Source organism: Nelumbo nucifera, chromosome 2 (genome assembly GCF_055504915.1).
Source record: "Nelumbo nucifera cultivar China Antique chromosome 2, China Antique-T2T, whole genome shotgun sequence".
In the NCBI taxonomy this organism is placed as follows: Eukaryota; Viridiplantae; Streptophyta; class Magnoliopsida; order Proteales; family Nelumbonaceae; genus Nelumbo; species Nelumbo nucifera.
In genome coordinates, this window is record NC_142650.1 from 102,781,609 (window position 1) to 102,807,705 (window position 26,097).

A 26,097-nucleotide genomic window follows, 5' to 3' on the forward strand; every position below is an offset into this window, starting at 1 on the left:
TTTCTACAAACCCTACCGGGACTAGAAGGTGTGACGATTGGGGATGTTTTCGGTAGCAAACCTGAAGAGATTGTAGCGGAGCTTGTTGAGGGGCTTTTCAGCAAGGGCAAACCCTCAGAGGCCATTAGACAGCAGCTTGAGAGCATCGTTGCAGATCTTGTCCAGCTCCTTGGTGGGAGTAATAGCATGATCTAGAAGCGCGACGCTCTTTCTAATGCTTATGCTCTGCCTATAAATATTTATTCCAGTTTTGTTGGGGTGGTTATTTGCTACAGTGTCGCCCTCTATCAAATAGACATTGGGATTCACAAGGATGTTCGTTTGGTTGAGGTTGAGCAACTGGTTGTCGAAATGAAGGCAGCAGAAGGTGGTGCTGAATCCATATAACTACTGGTTGAGGAGATTGAGTGCATGGGATGCCTTGGGAACACGAAGGAGAAACCCACTTGATGTCTTTTAAACAGAAACCACTTTGCCTGTTTGGTGATTGCCTATGGAGGTTTTGAGCGCCAATTGTTGCTTGTTTTCCAGAAGCATGCTCATCTATTTCAGATGCAATGTATGTGCTTGTCTCTATAATTTTATGCTTTTTGGTAATGTCTTGTTATAAACTTAATTGGCCAATACATTCTTTGGGTTTGTTTTTCTTGGACTTCTGATTCTGTTTGTATCTCTGATCTGTTAGGCCTTCAGTAAAGTCTTTAATTTTGTAGTGTATTGGACGAAGATAAGAAGACTTGCGAGAGTCCACTCGTGAAAGTCCCGGCTTTGTATGTTACAGAAGAGTCCGGAGAAGAGTCTCGGATTTGTACATGTACTAATATAGGAAGTCTTTTTACTCTTTGGATTAGGAAGTTTGTTTTAGAAAGTTTTGGGGAGCAAGGAACTCCACCACTGTTTGTATATATATACCATAAGGATCAATGGAACAGACACACCTTTGGCTTCCAAAATTTTATCATGGTATCAGAGCTAGGATACTATTCGTTGCGCGACCGACGGTTATCATTGCTGTGTTTGCAGAGTTTCTTGATGGCAGCAGAACTTGACGTTTCTCTGCTCTTGATGGTGGCAGAACTTGACGATCCTCTATTTCTTCAAGGACTGTAGCTCATCTCCTTCGCATCCGAACACACCTCACAGTCTACTATACCATTGCTTTTCGGCACGTGCTCTCTCGCCCCCTCGTATCCGTATCTATCCTCGTATTCTGGATACGGGGACGGCGATACCAGGCCGGCGTCACGCCGAAGGAAAATATTTTCCGGAGGAGGTGCTTTCTTCTGCGTGGAATCGATCGGATAAGGAGACAAATAATTTTCCTCTTCAAGGATTCCGGCGGAGAACTGGGTTTATGAGGATTTGGCAATATTGAACTGTTGTGATTCGTAGAAAGCGGAGACTCAAATAATTGGATCTGCAGTTTGCATGTGAAGCTGCATACTGTGTGATGATCTACAGTGTTTGGCATTATGTGTTTGGAACTAGCGTCGCCTGAGAGATTCCCAGGCGGTGACTTTGACGGTTTCCGTTGGATAAGCGAGACAAAGATCTGATTAGGCGAGATTACGATTTTCTGACTTAGGAACGATTGGAATTTCTTGAACTCCATAGACAGGTGAACGTTGATGTTGCCGAGATCTATTTCACGCTCCCCATTGAAGAACACGACTGGAAACAAAACCACAGTGGAATTGTCAATCACCGGATGTCGTCACTGCAGCCGTGGCATAAAGGAATCGCCGACTGCCAGATAAGATTATAAGCATGATCAATCAACTCCCTTCTCAAGATCTTCCTGGAAGGAGATTTTGGAATGGTATTGATGAAAGCAACTCGGCGTATCTTCTTATATGGGGCCATTTGTTCAACTACATAATCCAGTACCCTCAACGATATGATTTCTAGAACCTCGCACGAGAACCCCACCCACTGAAGTTCTTGGGCTCGCAATGCCGAGGATCCGCAACAAGTAGTGTTCGGTCGTACCTCACCAGAATGTCTTTGATCTCCATCTTCGACTGTCGTCTACGTACTTCTGGTAGAACGTAACCAATGCCTTGGCGATGCTCTGTCGAATTGCATATATCTGCGAGGTAATGGCGACGACCGTTTTGTTTCGACCAAAACATTGAATGGACTCTATCGGTCACCATGGCTGCCAACAATGACAGGAACGGTGAGGGCTCGAGTAAGTCTATTGGACCCTCTGGCGGATGTGGCTGAGGTACGACAAAGGCTCATACTGCACAGTCGTCAGCGGGGCGTGAGGTGGCTGCTAATGCAGTTGTGACTGGTGAAGACAGGACCGGACTAAACGGGCTTAATGACGAGCAATGGCAAACTCTTGTAAGCATGCTTAATTCTTACAAAACCAGAACTAACGGAAAACTCTCTGGTAAGAATTACTCCACTGAATGGATTGTTGACTCTGGGGCATCACATCACATGACAGGGAATTTAAATGTGTTTGTCGACACCCATGATGTTGCACCTTGTCCTGTTAGCTTACCCTACGGTGCGCACACCGAGGCCATGAAAGAAGACACTGTTAAACTTGGAAATAATTTTAAATTGCTGCACGTATTATATGTCCCAAAACTCAATTGCAATTTATTGTCAGTAGGTCGGTTACTTCGTGACAAAGATTGTATTGTGACGTTTACTAATAAGTTGTGTGTGATACATGACCGCATCTCGAGGACTCTGATTGGTGCGGGTGAACAGCTTGATGGGGTCTGTCTTCAAGGGTGTGGCACTAGTTCGTGCTTACAAGACAGATGGAATTGGATCATGCGATTTGTGGCATCAGAGATTGGGACACCCTTCTTATCAAACGGTTAGTTGCTTGGTGACGAGCTACCTGGTGACGAGCTCCCTAGTGGTGAGCTACTTGGTGACGAGCTCCCTGGTGGTGAGCTACTTGGTGACAAGCTCACTGGTGGTGAGCTACTTGGATGAGCTGCTGGGTGCGCTGCCTTGTTGGTGAGCCTCCTAGTGTAGTGCAACCCGACTGCCCTCTGCATGAGATGATCAGCTCCTCCTTGTAGTCGGCGGGAGCCGATGAACCTACGAGAACTGAATCAGAGGTCCTGGGGGTGTTTACCCAGCGGGGCCACTCCGATGGATAAGTTAGCACTCTGATAGTAGAGAGCTTGAAGATGATATTAGAGAAATGAGAGAGCTAGAGAGCAGGGGTTACCTCCATTTTTCATCATCCTCCCCTCTGGGGGGTTGGAGCTCTTATATAGTGGTGTCCTGACAGATTTGGCGTAACTGCGTTTGACTCTTTGTCGCAGTCGTTACTTGCCAGGGCTGAGTTGGTGGGCACAGGTAACCGTTGCAGGGTACGGCCCCGTCAGACATGAGGCATTGTTAGAGTTGACAGGCACGACGCTGCCTGGCCAGAGACGTGGGTGCAGTCTCCAGATCTGGCAGGTACGGTTGTCAGGTAGGAAATCTTCTTGCGATACGCCGAGCTGACCCTAAGTGGCGAGCTCTTCGTAAGATGCCAGGCTGCCTGTGGAGTGGCTAGTTGCCTATGCCGAGCTGCTTGTAAGTGGCGAGCTACCTATGCCGAGCTGCCTGTAAGTGCCTAGCTGCCCCTAAGTGGTGAGCTCTTCGTAAGACAAAATGGAAACTATAAAGCGAGAGCTTCAATTTCTAAAAAGTGAGGACTTAGCTTTTTGGGAGGAGAGGAGTTAGCGTTTTGTAGGATGAGAACTTAGCCTTTGTAGGATGAGAACTTAGCTTTTGTAGGATGAGAACTTAGCCTTTGTAGCGTGTTCCAATAGACGACGCCAATTGATGTAACCGTTTCTGGTCACATACCAATTTTTTTTCATGATGTATCAATTTTTGGCTAAGTACTTCATCATTTGAGTTGCTTCCAGGTGGCCCGTGACTCAGAGGATGATGGAGCTCCCTAGTGGCAAACTGCCTGGTGGTGAGCTACTTGGTGGCAAACTCCCTGGTGGTGAGCTACTTGGTGACGAGCTCCCTGGTAGTGACCTACTTGGTGACGAGCTCCCTGGTTGTGAGCTACCTGGTGATGAGCTCCCTGGTTGTGAGCTACCTGGTGATGAGCTACTTGGTGACGAGCTCCCTGGTGGTGAGCTACGTGGTGACGAGCTCCCTGGTTGTGAGCTACGTGGTGATGAGCTCCCTGGTGGTGAGCTACGTGGTGACGAGCTCCCTGGTGGTGAGCTACCTGGTGACGAGCTCCTTGGTGGTGAGCTACCTGGTGACGAGCTCCCTGGTGGTGAGCTACTTGGTGACGAGCTCCCTAGTGGTGAGCTACCTAGTGACGAGCTCCCTGGTGGTGAGCTACCTGGTGACGAGCTCCCTGGTGGTGAGCTACTTGGTGACGAGCTCCCTAGTGGTGAGCTACCTAGTGACGAGCTCCCTGGTGGTGAGCTACCTGGTGACGAGCTCCCTGGTGGTGAGCTACTTGGTGACGAGCTCCCTAGTGGTGAGCTACCTAGTGACGAGCTCCCTGGTGGTGAGTTACTTGGTGACGAGCTCCCTGGTGGTGAGCTACTTGGATGAGCTGCTGGGTGTGCTACCTTGTTGGCGAGCCTCCTAGTGTAGTGCAACCCGACTGCGCTCTACATGAGATGATCTGCTCCTCCTTGTAGTCGGCGGGAGCCGATGAACCTGCGAGAACTAAATCAGAGGACCTGGGGGTGTTTACCCAGCGAGGCCACTCCAATGGATAAGTTAGCACTCTGATAGTAGAGAGTTTGAAGATGATATTAGAGAAAGGAGAGAGCTAGAGAGCAGGGGTTACCTCCATTTTTCATCATCCTCCCCTCTGGGGGGTCGGAGCTCTTATATAGCGGTGTCCTGACAGATTTGGCATAACTGCCTCTGACTCTCTGCCGCAGCTGTTACTTGCCAGAGCTGAGCTAGTGGGCGTAGGTAACCGTTGCAGGGTATGGCCCTGTCAGACATGAGGCGTTGTCAGAGTTGACAGGCACGACGCCGCCTGGCTAGAGACATGGGTGCAGTCTCCAGATCTGGTAGGTACGGTTGTCAGGTAGGAATTCTTCTTGCGATACGCCGAGCTGACCCTAAGTGGCAAGCTACCTATGTCGAGCTTCTTGTAAGTTCCGAACTGCCCCTAAGTGGCGAGCTCTTCGTAAGATGCAAGACTGCCTGTGGAGTGGCCAGTTGCCTATGCCGAGCTACCTGTAAGTGGCGAGCTACTTGTAGGTGCTGAGCTGCCCCTAAGTGGCGAGCTACCTATGCCGAGCTGCCCCTAAGTGGCTAGCTCTTCGTAAGATGCCAGGCTGCCTGTGGAGTGGCCAGTTGCCTATGCCGAGCTGCCTGTAAGTGGCGAGCTGTCTGTCAGTGGAGAGTTGCCTGTAGGTGCCGAGCTGCCCCTAAGTGGCGAGCTACCTATGTCGAGCTGCCTGTAAGTGCCGAGCTGCCCCTAAGTGGTGAGCTCTTCATAAGACGCCAGGCTGCCTGTAAGTGCCGAGTTGCCCCTAAGTGGCGAGCTACCTAGTTGTCAAGAGGCTGCACTTAGTTGGCATGAGGTGCCAGGTGTCATAATTTCCCTGGAGGGCCAAATCTGCCCTCATCAATGCCTACTGTGATTCCGACTGGGCGAGTTGCCCTCTCACTCGTCGCTCTCTTACTATGTATTTTATCATGTTCGGACATTCCCCCATCTCCTGGAAAACCAAGAAACAACATACTGTCTCCCGTTCCTCTACCGAGGCCGAATACCGGCCAATGGCTACTACCAGTTGTGAGTTAAAGTGGTTAAAAGGTTTGCTATCATCTTTGGGTGTCTCTCATCCTCAACCTATACGCCTGTTTTGTGACAATCAGGCTGCTCTGCACATTGCTGCAAACCCTGTTTTCCATGAGCGGACCAAACATATTGAAGTTGATTGTCATTTCATTCGCAATGAGCTCCAAGCTGGCACTATTGCACCTGCCTATGTCCGTACCGGTTAACAACTTGCCGACATTTTCACAAAGCCCTCGGACAACAACAGTTTGATTCCTTCCTTCCCAAGATGGGCATTCACAATCCTCATGCACCACCTTGAGGGGGAGTATTGGACGAAGATAAGAAGATAAGAAGACTCACGAGATTCACGAGAGTCCACTCGCGAAAGTCCCAGCTTTGTATGTTACAGAAGAGTCCCAGATCTGTACCTGTACTAATATAGGAAGTCTTTTTCCTCTTTCGATTAGGAAGTTTGTTTTAAAAAGTTTTGGGGAGCAAAGAATTCCACCGCCGTTTGTATATAAATACCATAAGGATCAATGGAACAGGCACACCTTTGGCTTCCGAAATTTTATCATAGTGGAAGAAGAAATATTGTCCTGTTTTACAATAACTAAATAGCTTTTTTGCAACTTGATGCATAATCATAAGGCTGGAATTTAGTAGAAAGTTGAGGAGTGATCATATGGCGGAAGCAAATTTTTTGTGTCATTGTGGTTTGCAATTGCATTGAACAGAACAGAAACCATGAACAACTGAAATCCGAGAAAAGAAAGGGAATTGAAATAATGGTCAAGAGGAGCAGTCTCGTGTCTCTGAAATGGAGTAAAGAACTCTAAGAATATAGAGTTCGAAAAGGAGAGAGGTCACATGCATTTGGGTTTCTCAGTACTCGTCGTTCGCTTTCTGTTGCTTGATGTTCATTAAGTTCATTTCATTTCAGTTAGTTAATTAGTTAGTTACAGGGGGCAAATAACCAAAAATTTGGTTCTAACCCTGCCAAGAAGATTGTTTATATGTCTTAAGAAAATTAACAATGTTCATCAAACAACTATGGAGGGAAACCATTCTATTAAGAATGTTGGGGTATGCCATACTATTAGGAATGTGAATGGGATTCTAATTCTGCCAACCAAATAATTGGATCCATTATGATTTAGATTCCAGACCCTCCTCATGAACCAAACAGGCCCTAGGTGTTGATATTTTCAAACGGATGGATCAAATTTTCACCATTTGAATCTGAATCAACATTGCTTTTAAGAGGAAATAGCTTTGGGGTGACATTGTTAAATCAGGATACTACAGTTCCTTAAGGGATATGTCAATTTGATGCAGACTTGTAAGCTAAGGGCTACTTATTGGGTTCAATTGTTTATGTGGAAGGCATATTGGGGAACTGTAAATATTAAATAATATATTTAGTAAAAGATTATACAATTACTAGTAATTAATTTTGTAATTCTTGTTGAACGTAGAGCAATCTACAGGTGGTATTCCCAATTTATTTAACTTTTGAAGAAAAATAAAAGTAATTAAGTAATTATTATTGAGTAGTATTGTTTAAAATTTTAAAAAATACTTGATGGTGCACGATCTGGCGTTCCTTACTAGCGGATAGTTTAAATGTTGGGCTGGTGAGGTTGCCTAGTCGAGTTGCAAAGAAACAGTAAGAGTGTTTGGGTTGCTTTAATTATTCGGGGTGGACATTTCGATACTTACGTTAGTGAAGAGAGTTTGTAAGTTGGAAAGTGAGAGAGATAGTATGATTGAGAGCTAAATCGCGCATACCAGAAAAGGATGCCCTTATATAGGCATAGGTTGTCGTGGGCTTCACGTAGCGTGCCCAAGATCATCGACTCGTTTGGTTCAGTGGTGGCTTCACACCCGGAGACGGACTCCTTGTAAAGTGATAATGCTTATCTGGTTACCTCCGAAGCAGGCGGGGTAGGAGTCAGTTTCGTTGATGTGTCTATGTGAACCTAGAGGAGTTGGGGATGGCAACCCGCTCGTGGAGGAGGTCACCCGTCACGTCGTGCATGTCACCAATTGGGCCTCGGTTTGGTTGGCAGAGGCAGGTCGCCTCTTACACTGACCTAGCACATTTCGGGGTGTATGTAGGTCATCTTACCGAGTTGGGGCCAAGAAGGTTGAAATGGGTAAGAGGTGTTTGACGTGTTCCCGAAGTTGATGCTTACATGGTGTTGAGGTGTCGTACGGTGGTTTTGAGGTGCCATGTGTCGTGATGTCACTAGAGAACTAAATCACCTCTCATCAATTGCCCCCACTCTCGAGTTGACATCGATTCGGCGAAGGGAATAGCTCATCATGGATCCTTGGCCCGGAATAATTGGTTTGATCAGTCTTTTGTTAGTTTGGTCTGCTCGCCTGAATCAGTCTCGCAAGTAAGGTTGTGCATGCGGTGATTCAAACTTCAATATGAGCACGCAAATTCAAAATTTGAATTTGCACATGGAAATTGGAATGGCGTGCCCCCCTGTGGATCGTTGGATTGAGTGCATTTTGGGAGTTGGTTGTTTGTGCCCCTTCGCTATAAATAGGGGGCCCTCAATGGGTCCCATTTGCACTGTTTTGAGCTTTTGGCAAGTAAAGCGAGAGGTTGGTGGTGAGACTTGTAGCGAGGCCGCTTGCAAATTGACAAAGCTTGTTTGGGTAGGCAAGGCTGATCATTTACTCTAATACGCCGGTGAGTCCCACTCTATTTTTATTTGTCTTCAAGTGAATCAAAGAGGGAGCCTTCCCATTCTGATTGAGCCAAGGAAGGGGCCTCAATTCAAGAACGAAGGGGTTCCCAAACTGGGTTCTCATCCTCTCAACACGAGCTGTAGACAGGTTCTCAGTTTGGACCTACTGAGTTGAGCAAGGAGGAGATCATAGGCCTAATCTCTACTTTTTAGATTCCGAACCCATTTGATTGTATCCTTCCCGGCCCGAACCAATTTCATTGGAGTCACAACCAAGTCGAGGTCTGCATCTTTAGGAGGCTCTGATTGCTGGCCTCCAGTTTCCCCTCCATCCCTTCATTTATGAGATTCTCAACTATTATGGTGCTTCTTTGGGTTAACTCCATCCTAACAACATTAGGACGATAGTAGGAACTCTATCGGCTTGTTACCATCTTGATTTCCCTTTAGACATAGAGATCTTCTCAGGATTGTCAAATAAAGAGGATTCCCCACGAGCCCTACTATTTTTACTTGAGCTACCGGCATGGCTATACTCCTAGGTGACTTCTCGACTAAGGTGAGGCATTGGAAGAATAGAAATTTCTTCCTCTCCTAAGAGGACTGCTAGCCTATGGGCATAACCTCACAACGTGAGTTGAAGAGAGGCTTTAATATCAATTTTGATGAGGCATTATGTAGAGAGGTTCAACACCTCGTAGCTCGACGGTTAATGATCGATTGAGTTTGATGAGGCATTGTGCAGAGAGGTTCAACACCTCATAACTAGACGATAAATTTTTAGCCGAGCCAATTCTTGTGCAAGCTGCTTTGACCCCTATAGGTTGGTCGGCCTAATCGTCGTTTATTATTTCTGTGCCGTGAAAACACTCTTTCAATCAGATTGACTTATTGTGTCTCCCTTTTTTTTTTTTTGCAGAAATGTCGAGTACGTCATCCGTTCTTGTAGTCGCTAAAAGGCCTTTAAAGAAGAAGAGGAGGGATGGAGACTCTTCAGTGCATTCATCGGCTGAGGGCAGGTTGGTAGGAGTGTCAACGGTATTCGAAAATCTGATATCAAATTCGAAATTCGACCTAATCGAATCGAATTCGGATAATTCGGATAATTCGGATATCTAATCAGTCGAATTTGGATGTCCTATTCTTACCGAATAGTTAATCGAATTCGAATTCGGATATGACTTGATTCGATTCGATAAATATCTGAATTCGACCGATTATTTAATTCTTATATATAATATATAAATTTTTTAAATGTTTTATATACATAATAATTAAATTATATAAATAATGTATATATTTATATACTTTATATAAATAAAATATTTGTTTTATATATTTATTAATTAGTTAAAGTAATTAATCATTTAAATTCAAATCGAATCGAATATTTAATCAAATTCGAATTCAAATATTAATTTTCAATATACGTTAGATTTTGAATCGAAATCGGATATGAAATTTTTTAATCGGATTCGAATTCGGATATTTACCTGTTCCGATTTTTTTATCGATCCGTTTACACCCCTACAGGTCGGCCGAAGATAGGCCGACTGAGCGAGTGGGTGGTAGTCAACCTCGATGAGGGAGGCGGCCCCCAAGATAGTTTAACGGAGCTGGAACACGGAAATATGGAATTCATTTAACTCGCAAGCAAAGTAGTTAGTTAAGACGAATTCAAACCAATCTCCACGATAGTTTCCTACAATGCCGCACAGCACATCCCCACCGTGCAATGAGAACATCTCCCGATGATGCTTTATCATTTTTGTCACTATCACCGGGAGATGTTCCCAATAAAAGGCAGGGATTTTCTGTGAGATGTTGTAGGAAACTACCGTTAGAATTTTCATTCAAAACCCAATCCGAAATACCATTTCTATTCCTACAATCTCTCTCTCTCTCTCTCGCACTCTGGTTTATCACCGTGACTTCAGTCTCTGTTTCTACCCCCGTGATTCGATCTTTTGGTGCTGAAGGCTTGTTCAACCCGAAGAGATTATTCAGCTTGATAATCTGAAAACCGGTGAGTCTTTTTTTTTCCTTTTTTCCTTTCTGTTATTCGTGATTATTTTTTCTTCTGTAGTTCCGATTAATTTTGGTAAAAACATTCTTAATATTGTGTAATGAAAGTAATGTTTTCATTCTTCATTAAAGTTTCCTTTGTGCCTCCAACCTGGAACAAATTTAGGGCTTTTGGTTTTGGTCGCGACACTAGTCTAAGCAGAGGCCCAGAGGGCCAGAACCAAGAAACTTAGTTGTCTTCGCCTTTCCTTTTTTTTTTTTTTTTCTTTTGCTTTTTTATTCATCAAATCTTCGTATTATTTGAGTTGTCTGTGGTCATTGTAAAGATTTCTTGGGTTTGGAGATGGAAATCTAAGATCTGAAGGAAACGTCCATATGGATTTCCAAGAATTTTTCAATTTCAAAGTAGATTTCAAGTGGACGAAGACATTGTTGCAGACATTTAGCAACTAGCGCGGTGCCCTCGTTGAGTTAAATTTCAATTTGGGTTTCAGATTCGGACATTTCGTCTCACCATAACGTATGAAATTCTGTAAGAAAATTAATATTAGTTGTTGGGTTTTGGACATGCAAAGATTTCATTGGTCTTGATAGGGGTTTTCTTTCTGACAAGTGACGAGTAGATAGAGTATTTTGCAATTTCTGATTTGGGTTAGAGAAAAGGTTGAAAATAGCAATTTGATGCTTGTATTTGTGATACCGATATTCATGTCCAGTGATATTATTGGTTTTGAGATTTATTTTGTACTTGGCTACTTTTGTCTGTGACTCTTGAGTTGAGATATAATCGACACTTTGATTAGTGTTTAGGAGTAGCCGGTAAGGAATGATTTATAACAAAGAATTTATAGAGAATTGAACTGCCAAAGTGGGTTTAGAAATTGGAAAATTTTGTTGGTTTCTATTTGTTTTATCTTTGAGTGCGTGTTGTCTGTTTGAAAATGCATAAGAAAACCATCTCCAATTTCAAAGGCGCTTATACATGGATTATTTGTTATGGAGAATGTTTATTGTACCGCCTATGGCTTTTGTTGTTGGCTTTGGTGATTGGCAATGCAATTTGGTATACCTGTTTACGAGGATGCCCTTGTACCTTGCAATGGTGGGTATTATTTAGAATTCTGTGGTTTTCTTTTACAAAAGTCTTTTAGTATGGGAGGAAACCTAATGAGAAATAGGAAGTGTTGACTCATTATGTTGCTCCCAATTGTTGCCAGTCTTGGGCTCAATTCATTTCATTAATACAAACAAATATGTACAATAAAGATCCAAGAAAAGGGGTAAAAAACCCCTAGAAAACAGCAATTACAAGCAGAGCCCAGTACTTGCCCCCTATATACCCCTTGTTTAGCTAAAGAATCAGTCATCCAATTTGCATCCTTGGAATCCATTGAAATACCATTGTCATTTTTTTCTTTTTTTGGATTGGTAACTTTGGAAAAAAATTATTATGAAACAGAGAATATATATACACACACACACACATCCCACCACTTGAGTGGAATTTAGATAATGGGATCTGATAACTTTTTTTTTTTTTTTTTCTTTTCCCCTCGGATCTTGGTGGCTTTATTGGTAGTGCTTTTACATGACTGATTTTTCTGGACTAACCTTATTTTTTCTGGATCAACCTATTGATTCCCAGATAAAGACAATAGAGACAGATAAAGGAAATGGAGATAAGACTCCATTTCCTAAAATTCCAGCTGCATATATGGGTGTTGATTTCATGCTATATGCTTATATCATGGTTCTATATCAAGTTTTTGAAGTTAAACATAATTTTTCAAGACTTATTTCTTGTCAAATTTAATTAGATATCTTAAATGTACAGTTCTTTTGTAGTATAATCTGTTAAAACATACCATTTTGTATGTTCTAGAAGTTTTAATTATAGAGTACATCTAGAAAGAGTCCAGATTTAATGCTTTTGAACTTGAAGGGGTTTTCCTTTTAGCCCAAATGACCTAATGAGTAATGGCATGTAAAAAGTAAAAATCACTTCACCTGCTTTTCCATTTCACTTAAAAGATTTTTATCATTTAAAAATTAAAAATTCTTCTTTTTAAGACGGGACTCAACTGAAATCTGAAATGTAAAACCTTTGCTACCCTCTTTTGGAAACAATACGCAAAATAGAGCCAATGAATAACAAGTCCACACCAAATAACCATAGCAAACAAACCAAAACTGTTTTCCTCTTGGTTAACGGTGGAGTTAAAATTTCTGAGGTGGGTTTCAGTGAGGTTTTCCCTTGATTTTAGCACCTCAGACAGAAAACCAGTCAAGTTATCTTGAATTGTGGTTCTCGTCAAAGACTATAAGCCTGTAGCTCTTGAGGAATTTTAAATTCCATTACCACACAAATACAACATCATCAACAGAAACCATGGAAAAAGTTCATTAATGGAAGTTCAGCAATCACAAAAGTCAGATTTCGGAATTGAAGCCGCATGAGTTCATGTAGGATTTCAGAAAAGGAGAATCGTTTCTCCTACACAGTGCAGGCATTTACTTACAAGCTTTTCTTTCTATGTTGCTTACATTTTTTTTTGCTTCTTCATACCTTCACAATTTATTATCTTTGGTTCTGGTTTGCTGGTTTTCATAGCAAAGGTTTCAATAGTCATTTTGAAAAGGAGATTGTGGGAATGGGGAGAGTACTTCAACAAGGTGGGAGCTACCACAAAAGTTTCTCCTATGCTTTTCTATTCCATGTCAAAAATCTTGTTGGTCTCCTCTAGTTTGTCCTCAGCATTACTTTGTACTCTCTTGTCCTTAATGTATCTCTTCCACGTGACAACTCCTGATTTCTCCTCTATTGTCTCCTTATCCTAGGAATCATGAAGGAGTTGGTTTGAGCTGCAATGGGCTCCAGATTAAAAGTCTAGATGCTCATTGAAATAGAGGATGGTGGTGGTGGTTTGGAGAATATGGAGGGAAATTTAAAGGTTCTGAAACGAGTTAAAACTGGTTATCTGACTTTATTCCAGGTGATGCTTTTTGTTTTTAACCAAGGAGAGTAAAATAGGAAAGAGAAACAAGAAGCATAGGAGAAGAAACGGTTGGTGGTTAATCACTTTTGAAATGGCAGCATTTGAACTGGACTTGAAGAGAAATCACTTATTCAAATGCACTATATCCGGAGCGATGTATAAGTGATCATGCAATTTATGGTGTTGTATCTAATAAGTATTCTGTTTGACATTGGTATGGTAGGCATATACTAGGGGTGCAACTTGGGTACCCAAACTGAATATTTTACACTATCTTGGGCTTGGGTCCATTCAAAATATAACTTAGCATATATTGCATGGTCACTTATACAAGTTTCAAACTTAGCATATACAAATATGAGAGCAGGATGGACAAGATAGAGGGGGTGCGTTGGAGTCTTATATGATAAGATTATGCCACTTCAATTAAAAGGAAAATTTAAAATGAGCAATGTTGGGAAGCCAAGGTAACATGTTGATTCTAGGGGTAGTTTCAATAGGTAATAAAATGAGGGAAAGTAGAATAAGAAGGTTTGTTATGTGCAAAGAAGACCTACAAAATCTATAAGAAGTGCTTTGTTACAAGTTCTACGGGCTAGACGAGCTAGGGATAAAGATACGAGTTGAAGTAGGGACAAATCATTTAAGGGCCCATTACTTATCAATGGATATAGCATTCAACAGAATGGAATGGCAGCATAGGATTCACATAGCTGACTCTAATAGGAATTAAAAAAAAAAAAAAAAACTTCAGGCTTTCTAGTTACTTTCTACATTTGTACAAAATGTGGTATTCCTTGGTAGGATATTGACATAATGAAAAAAATAAAACAACTCTAGAAGTTTATCAATTTAGCTAGCTATTGAGAAAAAAAAAAACAATTTAGCTAGCTAGCTTGATATTTTGTAATTACATCTTTCTAGTTGTTAGTGTTTTGTGGTTAGTTGATTGTTTATTCAATCTTTTTGTATCTTTGAGTGCACCAGCCAATTAGGCTCTGTTTGGCATCAATTCTAGGACCTCATTCTCAAAATCTTTTTAGAAAAGAGTGGATTTTGAGAATTTTCATCCAGAGAATCACCAAATGTGCTTGGCACAATCATTTGTTTCTTGTTTCTCAAAAATAGAATCACATTTAGCAGCAACTAATTTTTTGGAATCGGTTCTCTAGATGACTGAAACTGCACTATACTCAATTACATTTAAGTCATTGTCGAATACATATAAAAAAGGAGATAAGTCACATGTTCACACATGTTCATGTCCAAGGGTGCCTTTGAAGGTTGAGGTCTCTACAACCATGTCCAAGGATCCCTTTGATGCTCACTACATATATAATGACAATTAGTAATTGTCTCTACACACAACTTAGTTCGATACGAAATCTCTAGGAGCACCAACACAATTGGACCAATGCTAAGATTTCATTATGTTTCAACATATTCAACAGACCATGGGTGCGATTTCTTCTAGAGGATAGTCTATAGGTTTTAAGGCTACTATCTAACCTCGAACTAGGAGTTGAAGGAGATAGCAGCCCTCTTATCCAAGGTTGAACTTACAAAACTGGGAGTTGAAGGAGATAACAACTCTCGTATCTAATCTCCAATGCTGTCGCCCAACTTTGGTGTGCTAGGCAAAAGGATTTGAAAGTTGAAAATTGATGCTTCTCTTCTCTACTTTTTCACAAGATAGTCTTAAAGACGAATGAATACAATTGAAGCCACAACTAATTAGTTATAATGAACACCACTTGAATTCTCTCGCTCTCTCCAACACCATAAATAACAGAGATTTCTAAGAATAAGGTCACGAAAGTTGAGCAAAAAATATTTAATGCTAGAACCTTTGCTGTCCAAAACAACAAATATCCAAAGTTGACTTGATGTGCTATTATTTACAAGGGACTAATTTTTTAAGATGTTCAACAATCTTTTTTTGCTTATTGGGACTTTGATAGGCATGACATATACATGCTTTGCAATTAATGTGGAATACAATAATTGAAAGATTTTATAATGGTTCTTTTAACAATTTAGTAGGAAGTTCAATGAACGTATAATAAACTTAATTGTCAATACATATCGTTAAGAGCACATTAATGAACATGAATAAACTTTTTGGATTAAAATAGTGACCCGACTTACATCAGCACAACTTAAATACATATCAATAAGAGCATTCACAACTAAACTTCTTCAATATATTTAATGATTTCATATCAGTGCATGTAATAAGCTTAACTGTCAAATTGCAAATTTATTCAAGTTGTTCACTTGATTATCTGCTCAAGGTTTGGTTGACCATTTTGTTATTATTAAAATTTGAAATCATGAAAAACTAATATGTATGTAAATTCTCTAATGAGCCACCAATTATAGATGAAATTTCATTGGAAAACTATGATTTAAGTCTATCTTTGGTTTGTGGGAAGATTTTGGCAGGATGGGAAAAGATAGGATGATATGGAAAGGGAAACTAGGAGGAAAATTTTCACGTTCCATTTCTTGGTTGCAAAAGGGAAAATAAACCCTAGTAGAAAATTTTAATTAATTAATTAGTAGTATTTTATTATTGTTAATTATTATTTATTAATATTTTAATGAAATAATATTGCAATTATTAAATATTGATAATTTTCTAATTATTTATCATTAATAATTAGTATTTTAAAATATATTTTGTTAATATTTACTATGAATTAATTAATAATATTATTTTTACTATTTATTATTGTTAATTATTTAAAATTTTTGTTGAATCACTAATTAGAATAATAAAATCCTTATTTATTTATTCATTAATTACTTAGTTAAATAATTATTAACTTTTTTGTTAATTATTAAGTAATTCATAATATGTTTTTATTATTTAGTTTTCCATTATTAATTAGATATTAATTATTTAAAATCCATAAGAAGTTAGTTAATTATTTTAATTAATTAACATTTTACAATTTTTTAGTTTATAAGTTATTATTAAAATTATATTTTATTAATACCTATTAATGAATTAATAAGTTGAATATTTTAATAGAATTTATTCATAAATTATTAAATTTGTTTTCATTATTGAATTATTTAGTATAACATATTTTAATTAAATTATTAATTATAAAATAAATTTTTAATTATTAATTACCTACGAAATTATTATTGAATATTTTTATTTAATGTTATTTATTAATTTTTTATTAAATTATTTTTTAATATGTTATGAAATAATTAATCATTTATTTATGGGTTATGAATATTGTATTAATTAATTAGATAATTATTTAATAACCTTGTATTATTTCATTATTAAACTAGGGTTGGTTTTTCCACTATTTTCCCTTTTGAAACAAAAAAATGGAACATGAAAAATTTCCACCCATTTCCTTTTCCTATCCAATCCCATCATTTCCAATCCCACCAAAATCTTCCTACAAACCAAATACAACCTTAAACCAGTGACTTCCAATTAAATTTGATCTGTAGTTTGTGGGTCATTAGTTTATTGCAATACATACCTAGAAGTCTTTCATGATTTTAAATCTTAATAATAAAAAATGGTTTATCAAACCTTGACCAGTTAACGAAGTGAACAATTCAAATGAATTTGCAACTTGATAGTTAAGTTTATTACATGTTCAGATATGAAATCGTTGGATATATTGAAGATGTTTTAGATGTGAATGCTCTTATTGATACGTATTAAAGTTGTGCCATTGTAGGTTGGGTTGCCAGTCCAATCCAAAAGGTTTATTATATGTTCTTTGATATGTTCTTATTGATATGTATTTACAGTTAATTTTATTATATGCTCATTGAACTTCCTATTAAATTGTTAAGAAAATCATTATAAAAATCTTCCAATTATTGTATTCTACACTAATTAAAAAGCATAGATCTGTTTCGCTTTTCAAATTCACAATATGCAAAGATTTTTGAACATCTTTAAAAATTAGGCCCTTGTAGCTAGTAGCTCATCAAATTAATTTTGGGGTTTTGTTGTTTAGATTCAACAAAGGTTCTAGCATTAAATATGTTTGGCTCAACTTTCTTGGCATTGTTGTTGGAGATCTTTGGTTTTTATGGTGTTGGAGAAAGAGAGAGTTCAAGTGGTGTTCATTATAAATGAATACTTGTGGCTTTAATTGTATTCATTTGTCTTTAAGATTGTATTGTGAAAAAGTAGAGAAAAGAAGTATCAATTTTCCACTTTTAAATCCTTTTTGTCTGGCACACTCAAGGTTGGACAGCCGCCTTGGAGATTGGACATGAGAGAGAGAGAGAGCTACTATCTCCTTCAACTCCCAGTTTTGTAAATTTAAGCTTGCATAAGAGGGATACTATCCCGTTCATCTCCTAGCCCGAGGTTGGGAAACAGCCTAAGAAACCTATAAACTATCTTCTAGAAGAAATCATACCTATGGCTTGTTGAATATGTTAAAACATGATGGAAGTTTTTCATTGATCCAATTATGTTGGTGCTTCCAGAGATGTCATATCGGATTGAGTTGTGGAGAGAATTACTAATTGCCATTATATATGTAGTGAGCAATTGAGCATTAAAGGGATCATTGGAATTGGATATATGTATTTGACATATATCCTTGGACATGAACATGTGACTTATCTCCTTTTTTATATGTATCTAACAATGTAGCTTCAGCCATCTTGGGAATTGATTCCAAGAAATTGGTTGCTGTCGAACATGATTCGAAACAAGGAAATAGATGACATTTGACGATTCTATTGGACATGAAGCTAGATTTTCATTAGGGGTGATACAACTCTTCTGAAATCTGAACCCTTTTGAGTCAATTGAATTTGTACAAAGGGTAGCTAGTTTTGTAGCTGAGTTGTTATTGTACAGTCTTGTGGGGGATCATGGTGTAGAAGGAAGATTCTTTAGTGATCTAGTTGGTTTCTTGCATACATGTGTAAATTGGATTGTGTAGGGCTAGCTTGATACGACTTTGCCTATTGCCCGTTCTTGGTGGGCCGTGCCATGCTGGTCCATAGGCCATGTTGGGCCATGCTTGCCTCTTCTAGGATACTTTAGAGGTCAAGCACGGCATGAGCCCAAGCGGGTCAAGCCTGGCCTTGAGAGTCATATTAAAAAAAATCGAAAAATATAATGGAAATTTTAAAATAAGTTTACAAAATAGATAAAAAATTGAAAAAATCTTAAAATTTATATATATTAATGTATTATATATTATTATATATATCATATATATCATATATATCATATTATTATATAAACATGCGTGATTTTTATGTGAAATATTATTTTATAGTTTGATGCTATTTTAATGTTTTTAGGGTCATTATCCGTGTGATAACAAAGAACAACATGTTGAAGAAGATGGGCAAAAGATTTTGAAGATGGCTCTTGATGAAATCAAGATTTTCTTGTATGCAACTAATAGTCGAGATTACTTGTTCCTGATGGTATAAAACTTTAGTGTTTCAACTGGTTGTAAGGGCCATTCTTGATCTAGACCAAGCAGAAACTTTCTTATGGCTATTCTTTTGGAAATTCAAGTTCATCTGGGGCACGTGTAGGACATATGTGTTTTAAGAGAGTCCTGTGGCTTATTCTTGTCCTAATTGGTTTAACAAATAAGTAAGCTTTTCCTTTCCTACTGTTGCCTAGATTGTTTTAGATGCATGAATGAAAAAAAGCTTGTTGAATGTGACTTCTTAGTGCTCTAAAATTGTGTGAAGGGAATCAAAGTGAGAATGTGGAATTTGTCTCATGATGTAACAAGTGCAAGTTATTGCTCTCTATTTGTCTTTGTAGTTTCAGTGTTTAGGTAAAGTGAATTTAGTCAGGTTCTGTTGGGCATTTCTCTTTGGAGTCTGTTAAATTCAACGCCTGTTAAGGTTGCAAGAGATTTAAACTCATAAGTTACAGTGAACTCCTTAGACATGTTAGACTCAAGACTTTGATGTATCAAGGGAAGGAATGATAAATCTCATAGTATAGTAGAGCGAGGGAAAGTCACTAGTTTACTTTAAAGGAGGGGATGCTGAAGAAAAGTGTATATTATATGTACGAGGGAATGAATGGCCTAAATTGGCCTAAGTTTACTCAAGTATGGTGGTCTCTAACTATTCAATATTTTCCAGAATGCTTTTGGAGATTTATAAGAATGACATATTGTGTTCCTGGAATCCTTTTTCAATCTAGCATTTTTGCCAACTATATATTACTCATCTCAACTGAACTCAAGAGATATTTGTCCCAATTATATGGAATTGGCTACATAAATCTGTATATGTGCCTGTTTAGTCTGTATTGGAAGTGTGTGAATGTGACTATATGTATCTAAGTTTAGTTTGTATTGGAAGTGTTGATAAATGGTTCTTAATTTGTGAATCGTGTCATGCATAATATGCTAAACTCAAGAAAAAATTCAGTTAACATAAAATCCATTTTCATCTTCACTGAACTTTTACTCTTTCATCACTCGAAAGCAACAATCAGTCTCAAACTTGCCAAGGTAAACTAAGCTCTTTCATAGTTATTGGTAATTTATCCTTGTATTGATAACATGCTGCAGAGTGCAGAATCTGTTGAGTGACAATAAAAGCGAAATCATTACTGATGGCAATCACATGAGCTCAAAGGTAGTTAGTTGATCCTTCAAGATGAAAATACGGGCATTCGCCATAAAGGTATCACAACATTGTCTTTATTGGTTTCATTTTATATTGTCAACATGATGAATTTGATTATACATAACTACATTGAAAATTTATTTTCTAGGGCTTGTTGTTGATGGAAGGAACATAAGTTCTAAGGCAACCATCAAGAAAGGCAAAGGGGATCTTGGCAACCGGAAAGGTCTTGGCAACACCACCAAACATATCATGTCCTCAATAGGAGACATCGTCAAAGAAGAAGAATTATCCAAAGGAGTTCAATATAGCCAATGAAGCATATTTACATGACGAAAGAAAATGCATAGAGAAGCAAGCAGCAACAATGGACCATTATTTTTTGGACACATTTCTTTTAGATCATGGTCATGACATGACTCTGATACATTAGTATTTGTGGGGTGCTAGTAAATGAGTTTATGCAACTGTTGTTAGTTGGATGAAGATCAGGAGCATGGTTCACAAGTTTCCAATTCAATGGGATACTCTTTCCTCCCATTTGCAATTTTAGAGAGTTGAATTTAGACTTTAAGCCAGATGATGATACCAGTGTTGGTTCTCCTAAGTTGCTCTAAGAATTTCTGCGTGGCATGTCTCCCAATCATGAAGGGTTATGAGCTCAACTACCTCTTCAAATTTCAGCTCCTACAACTGCAGATATTAACTGAACAATTTGTTTTGCCTTGTCATGCAAATGTGATTAGTCAATTTCTCTCATTTGTGATTTGTCAATTTCCTGAAAATTATACAAATACGAAGACCTTTTGTATTTCATACCTAGATGGGACATAATGCATATATATGTATTTGACCTCTCAAAGATCTGAAACTTTGGCATTTATTTGCACCAAAAAGAAAAAATAGTAAGGAAATAACAACAGTTATGTTCAAAGGCTACCATGTCTACGCAACTTTATGTTAGACTGAATCCATTTTGCGTGAATCATTTTCCCCCTCTTTTGTATTTCATACAACCTTTATTCTCCTGGTTCAATTTTGCATCTAATTAATAATTGACACGTAGGTTTTCCGGACAAGCACACGTAGGTTTTCCGGACAAGCACACGTAGGTTCAATTTCGCAAGACTCCAGACTCGTTTGCATTTGAACTCACTTGAGCCTAATTGCAGACTGAACTCCTAGGTGGAAGTCACAAATCACAGATTCGCTTGAGCCAAGCCTGTATGGGGTTTTTTCTACACTGAGAAAGTTAGAAATGTTTGACCCATGACTTGACAAGCATTTCGGTTTTGTATTGGATTCGAGTCTTAAAACTTTGATTTACACAGAAAAAATGGGCGAAAGAATAATGATCCAAACATTACCAAATAAGATATTTACCATTATTAATTACTCAATTTTCATGTTTAAAAGAACTGATATTTAGCCATCACCGTTCTAGACTCTAGAGGATACAGGCTTCGGTTCCACCAAATGGGCTTATACACCCCTACTGTTTGCAAAATCGTTTAGGGGGTGTTCTTGTTTTGGATTTTGAGAGGGAGGAAAGTTGGTCAAACCAATAAACACATGTTCTTTTTTAGAATTTATGTGGGGAACAGGAAAAGTTTATTTTCTTGGGTATTTCCTAGGTGGGTAAATAACTTTCCCATTTGGGGAAAGTTGCCAACACTTGAATGGTACAAAAATGCCAATTTTAATAATTGAATTTTATGGCTAAAATGGTCATTGCCTTATTTACTTGGGAAATAAAAGAAAATGGGTAAATGTATTTCCCTGTTTAAGTCTTTCCTAGGAAACACTTATCTAAGTAAATGTATTTACTCGGATAAATAACTTACCGAAAAGCGAACAGGGCCTTAAAATACCTTTCCTTTACATTCTAACAATTGACTAATTCTATAAAATCTGTCACATTCCATTTGCGTGATTGCTATAACTTTTTAAAACCCAATTTTCTCCTTTTAACCTTTCTAGGCTAGTAGAATTTGGTTTCAAGGATTTACATTCGTTGATATTCTTTTGGCGGCCTCCTCTTTTCCTCTTTCCCAATTCTTGTCTTTAAGTTGATCATGGCATCTGAACCACAACCAGTGGTACCTATTTGGAAGTGTTTCCAAATGTTCATAAACGGTGATCGTCACCGACTCAAGTGTATCTACTTGCTGGGACAAAATGTTTTCGGGTGGCAGATACATAGGGATTATAGCATAGAAATTGGGTCTTTTAGGGTTTGGGTTAAATCTTTATACTATTGGGTTTTGATTTGGACCGATTTGTTGCCTAAAAAATCACACTAAACTTGTGCCAAATCCATGTATTGTAAAATTAGCTTACATTGCTCACTTCCATCTTTGTTGAATGGCTCTCTAGCAAGTTTGGAGCTTGATATGCAAATAACTCGTGGTGATATCTGATCCAACAATGCTAATTCAAGTTGTGCTTTTTACACAAAAAAATAGAGGCCTTGACGCATTTTCGAAAATGGTTTCGATTCATTTAGAAACCCATAACATGTGATACACAATACAACATATTTTAAATTTATATAATAAATATATAAAATAATAATAATAATAATAATAATAATAATAATAATAATAATAATAATAATAATAATAACAATAATAATATATAAATATTACTTTAAAACTTAGGAAATTAATAAAAATTAGTAGTTCATAAATTAAAAACTAAAATACAATTTAATTCTATTTAAATATAATCAATATTTATAATATATTTAAAATTAATAATACAAAGTAAAAGAATAATAAAATAAACCATCTACAGTCCATATAAAAATTAAAAAAGCTATTAAAATAATGTCATAAGACTCCTCATATTGAGTGATGATCATTTATAACTTAAGCTCAATATTTATAAATAAGATTCCTTATAAATATAATCAATATTTATAGTATATTTAAAATTAATAATACAAAGTAAAAGAATAATAAAATAAACCATTTGCATTCCATATAAAAATTAAAAAAGCAATTAAAATAATGTCATAAGACTCCTTATACTTAGTGATGATCATTTATAACTTAGCTGAACATTTGACTGAAGCAAATATTTTCTTCTAAGCTAGCTCTAGCTCATAGCTACATCTAGCCCACACATATTGTGGACAATAGGGTTGTAAAATTACTAAATTTAATAAAAAATATAAAATTTTATCTTAATAAAAATTAGTATTAATAGGATAATTAAAATTAATAATAAAAAGTAATAATTCATTTATAACTTAGCCTAACCCAATTATTATATCTATAAATTTTGAGGCTCAAGTAACAATTTTCTTTTGAGATTGGTCTAACTTAAATATGCACCAAGCACATATATAATGTGAGTAGTATGGCTGTAAATGGATCAGATTCAAATGAAATACAACTACATCCACCTATGATTATTGTTACCCCTAATATCTAGATCTACATCAACATATGATTATTGTTACCCCTAATATCTTTGTGTTACATAATTATAATACAAAATTGATTTTTGTATTTGATGTAGATTTTAGTCAAACTGGATGGGGTTAAATCTACATCTAATCGAATTATTAACCATATGCAAGTTCTAACATCCAAATCTAGGAAAAATGGATATGAATTTTAATTGGGCATTGAACTTTCAGAGTCCAATGAGGGCCATAATTGATAAAGCCCAAGCTAAGCAACCCCTAATAAGCTCAACTTGGAACTTAGAATTTATACGGGAAAGCCTATAGCCTATACAAATATTATAGGTGTAGGCTGCACGCGCTTGGCAGTGCATCCCTCATAGCTCCTTTGGAATCTGTATTATTTAAAAATAGTTAAAGAAACCCAAAGATAATGCATGCTTGGGTTGCACTCGGTTTGGTATAGTCCAATTACAAATGTTATGATGCTTGCAACTTGGGTGGTTGGGTCAAGATGAGGATCAATGCGAGCACAACCCAAAGTGTTAAACCTTGAGTTTGGGCTTAAATTAATTTAATTATGCCAAAAAAAGTTAACTATAGATTAATTTAATTATGACTATAGCCTAATTTTACATATTTACTAATATGTAAATGATATTTACAAAAAAGTTGAAACATTTAATCATTAATAGAGCACTTACATTTAAATAGACTATAGCCTAATATTTAAATATTTAAATAAAATAGAACACTAACAAATAATATGGAAAAATAATTATTTTATTAACTAATTAGCAAAAATTTATTATTTTTGTTAAAAAATTAATATATTTAATCCAAATTACTAGATTACTAAATTAGTAAAACATTTTTGTAACAAATTATTAAAATAAAAATTTAATTATTTTAAACACCATTTCATTCTTTCCTTGGTTATAAGTTTTGGTTATTTCACTTTCCATTATAAATATCGTGCATCGTACGGGTCCCTACTAGTAAATTAGTAATGACAAAATCATGTAATAGCAAATTAAAATAAAGGAAAAATTTCTTAAACTGCCCTTATAGTTTAGCTAATTAACTAACTCTACCCTTACTATTTAACTATTATCTTACACCACCCCTACAGTTTTTGACAATTGCCTAAAACCTCCATTATCATTAACACTCTATCATAATCCATTCACATGTGACATCATGTGACTGTTATATTTTTCAAAGTTCCTAACTTACCCTTTTATGGTTGAACCGGTCACTAGCCTTTACTTTCAACACCTGTGACTTTGTGTGATCGTTTATGGAAGCAGACTAGTGGGATGATCAAAACCCTCCAATACAGGCTTGATGTTTGGGACCATTAGTAGAAACTCAGAACCATCAACCAGGCTTGGTGTTCCAAAAGAGAGAGTGAAAAGTGGCGAGTTTGGGGAAGAGAAAGTTATGGGGGGTTCGTGTTCGGGTGGTATCCGAGCTGATAGAGGCTGCCATGTGGCAGCCCTCTTTGGACCACATCTGCCTGATTGCTTGAGACTACGTGACAGAAGGGCACGATGAAAAAGAGTGTTTCACACAAATAAGGAAGCAAATTCCGCCTAGCAAAGGGCAATCTCCCGAAGACCTTGGCGGATAATTTCATTCCAAAAACCCCAAAAGCCTAATCCTGAGAAACAGATGCTCGACTACAAATAGGTACTCCCTATTCAAGTTAAAGGACTTTTGAATCTCCAATTATTCAGCACCCTTGTCATATCACCTGCTTGGCTCAGAACCGACATTTTTCTGATCTACCCGACCAACCCCATTACATTATTGACTTAAGTGTCAGAGTGCCTACCCAGGGATCAACTCCTCAGGCCTCTGACTCTTTCTGTGATAGCAGATCTCTTCGGTGTACAACTTTGTCCTCCCACAAATTTCTCAAAATTGAATAGGATGGCGGCGTTGTAATAGAAGATGGCCAAGTACTACGATGCCAAGGTTCACCGCAGGAAGATCAAGACAGGTGACCTTGTCCTCCGCAAAGTCATCGTGCTTGAGCCTAGAGGGGGAAAGCTTGGTCTAAACTGGGAAGGCCCATATAGAGTGACTAGGGTACTCAGACTGAGCTCGTATAAGCTGGAGGACCTCGATGGAACACTCGTACCAAGGATCTTGAATGCCAGGAGCATAAGAATGTATTATCAGTGATTTGTGCCATCAAACTCTTGTACAAATGCTCAAGAATAAATAAATGATCCCTTTTTTTACCACAAGTGTGTAAACACTGCACACAACGCCTAGATGAACTCTAACAGCTGAGGACCTCGGTACACCACCGCACACATTTGCAGATTGAACTTTAACGGTCGATGAAACAAGAGCGCTATACGTACACAAGCATGCCATGTGACAACCGAATTAAGCTTGAACTAATTTTGATCGACCTAAAATGGCCAAGGCCCCACGCCAAACCAGCCCAATTGAGCTCAATAGGAACGACGTCCTTGTCGGAGAGGGTGGCAATCAAACTTTTTAAAACCATCTAGCCCAAAGCCAGAGTAGAGCTAGCCAAGCATCCTGACTAGCCTCTTCAAGGAGCATGAGCTCCGTAGGACCGAG

General features: G+C 38.0%; 1 long non-coding RNA gene across 1 annotated transcript; it reads left to right on the forward strand.

The window, feature by feature from the left end:
* Nucleotides 1-10,122: 10,122 nt before the first annotated feature.
* Nucleotides 10,123-21,023, forward strand: LOC104587484 (uncharacterized). Its single transcript, XR_733602.3, has 3 exons — nt 10,123-10,474; nt 20,027-20,141; nt 20,233-21,023. It is a non-coding gene; the product is annotated as an uncharacterized LOC104587484 (long non-coding RNA).
* The last annotated feature ends 5,074 nt before the right edge of the window (nt 21,024-26,097 follow it).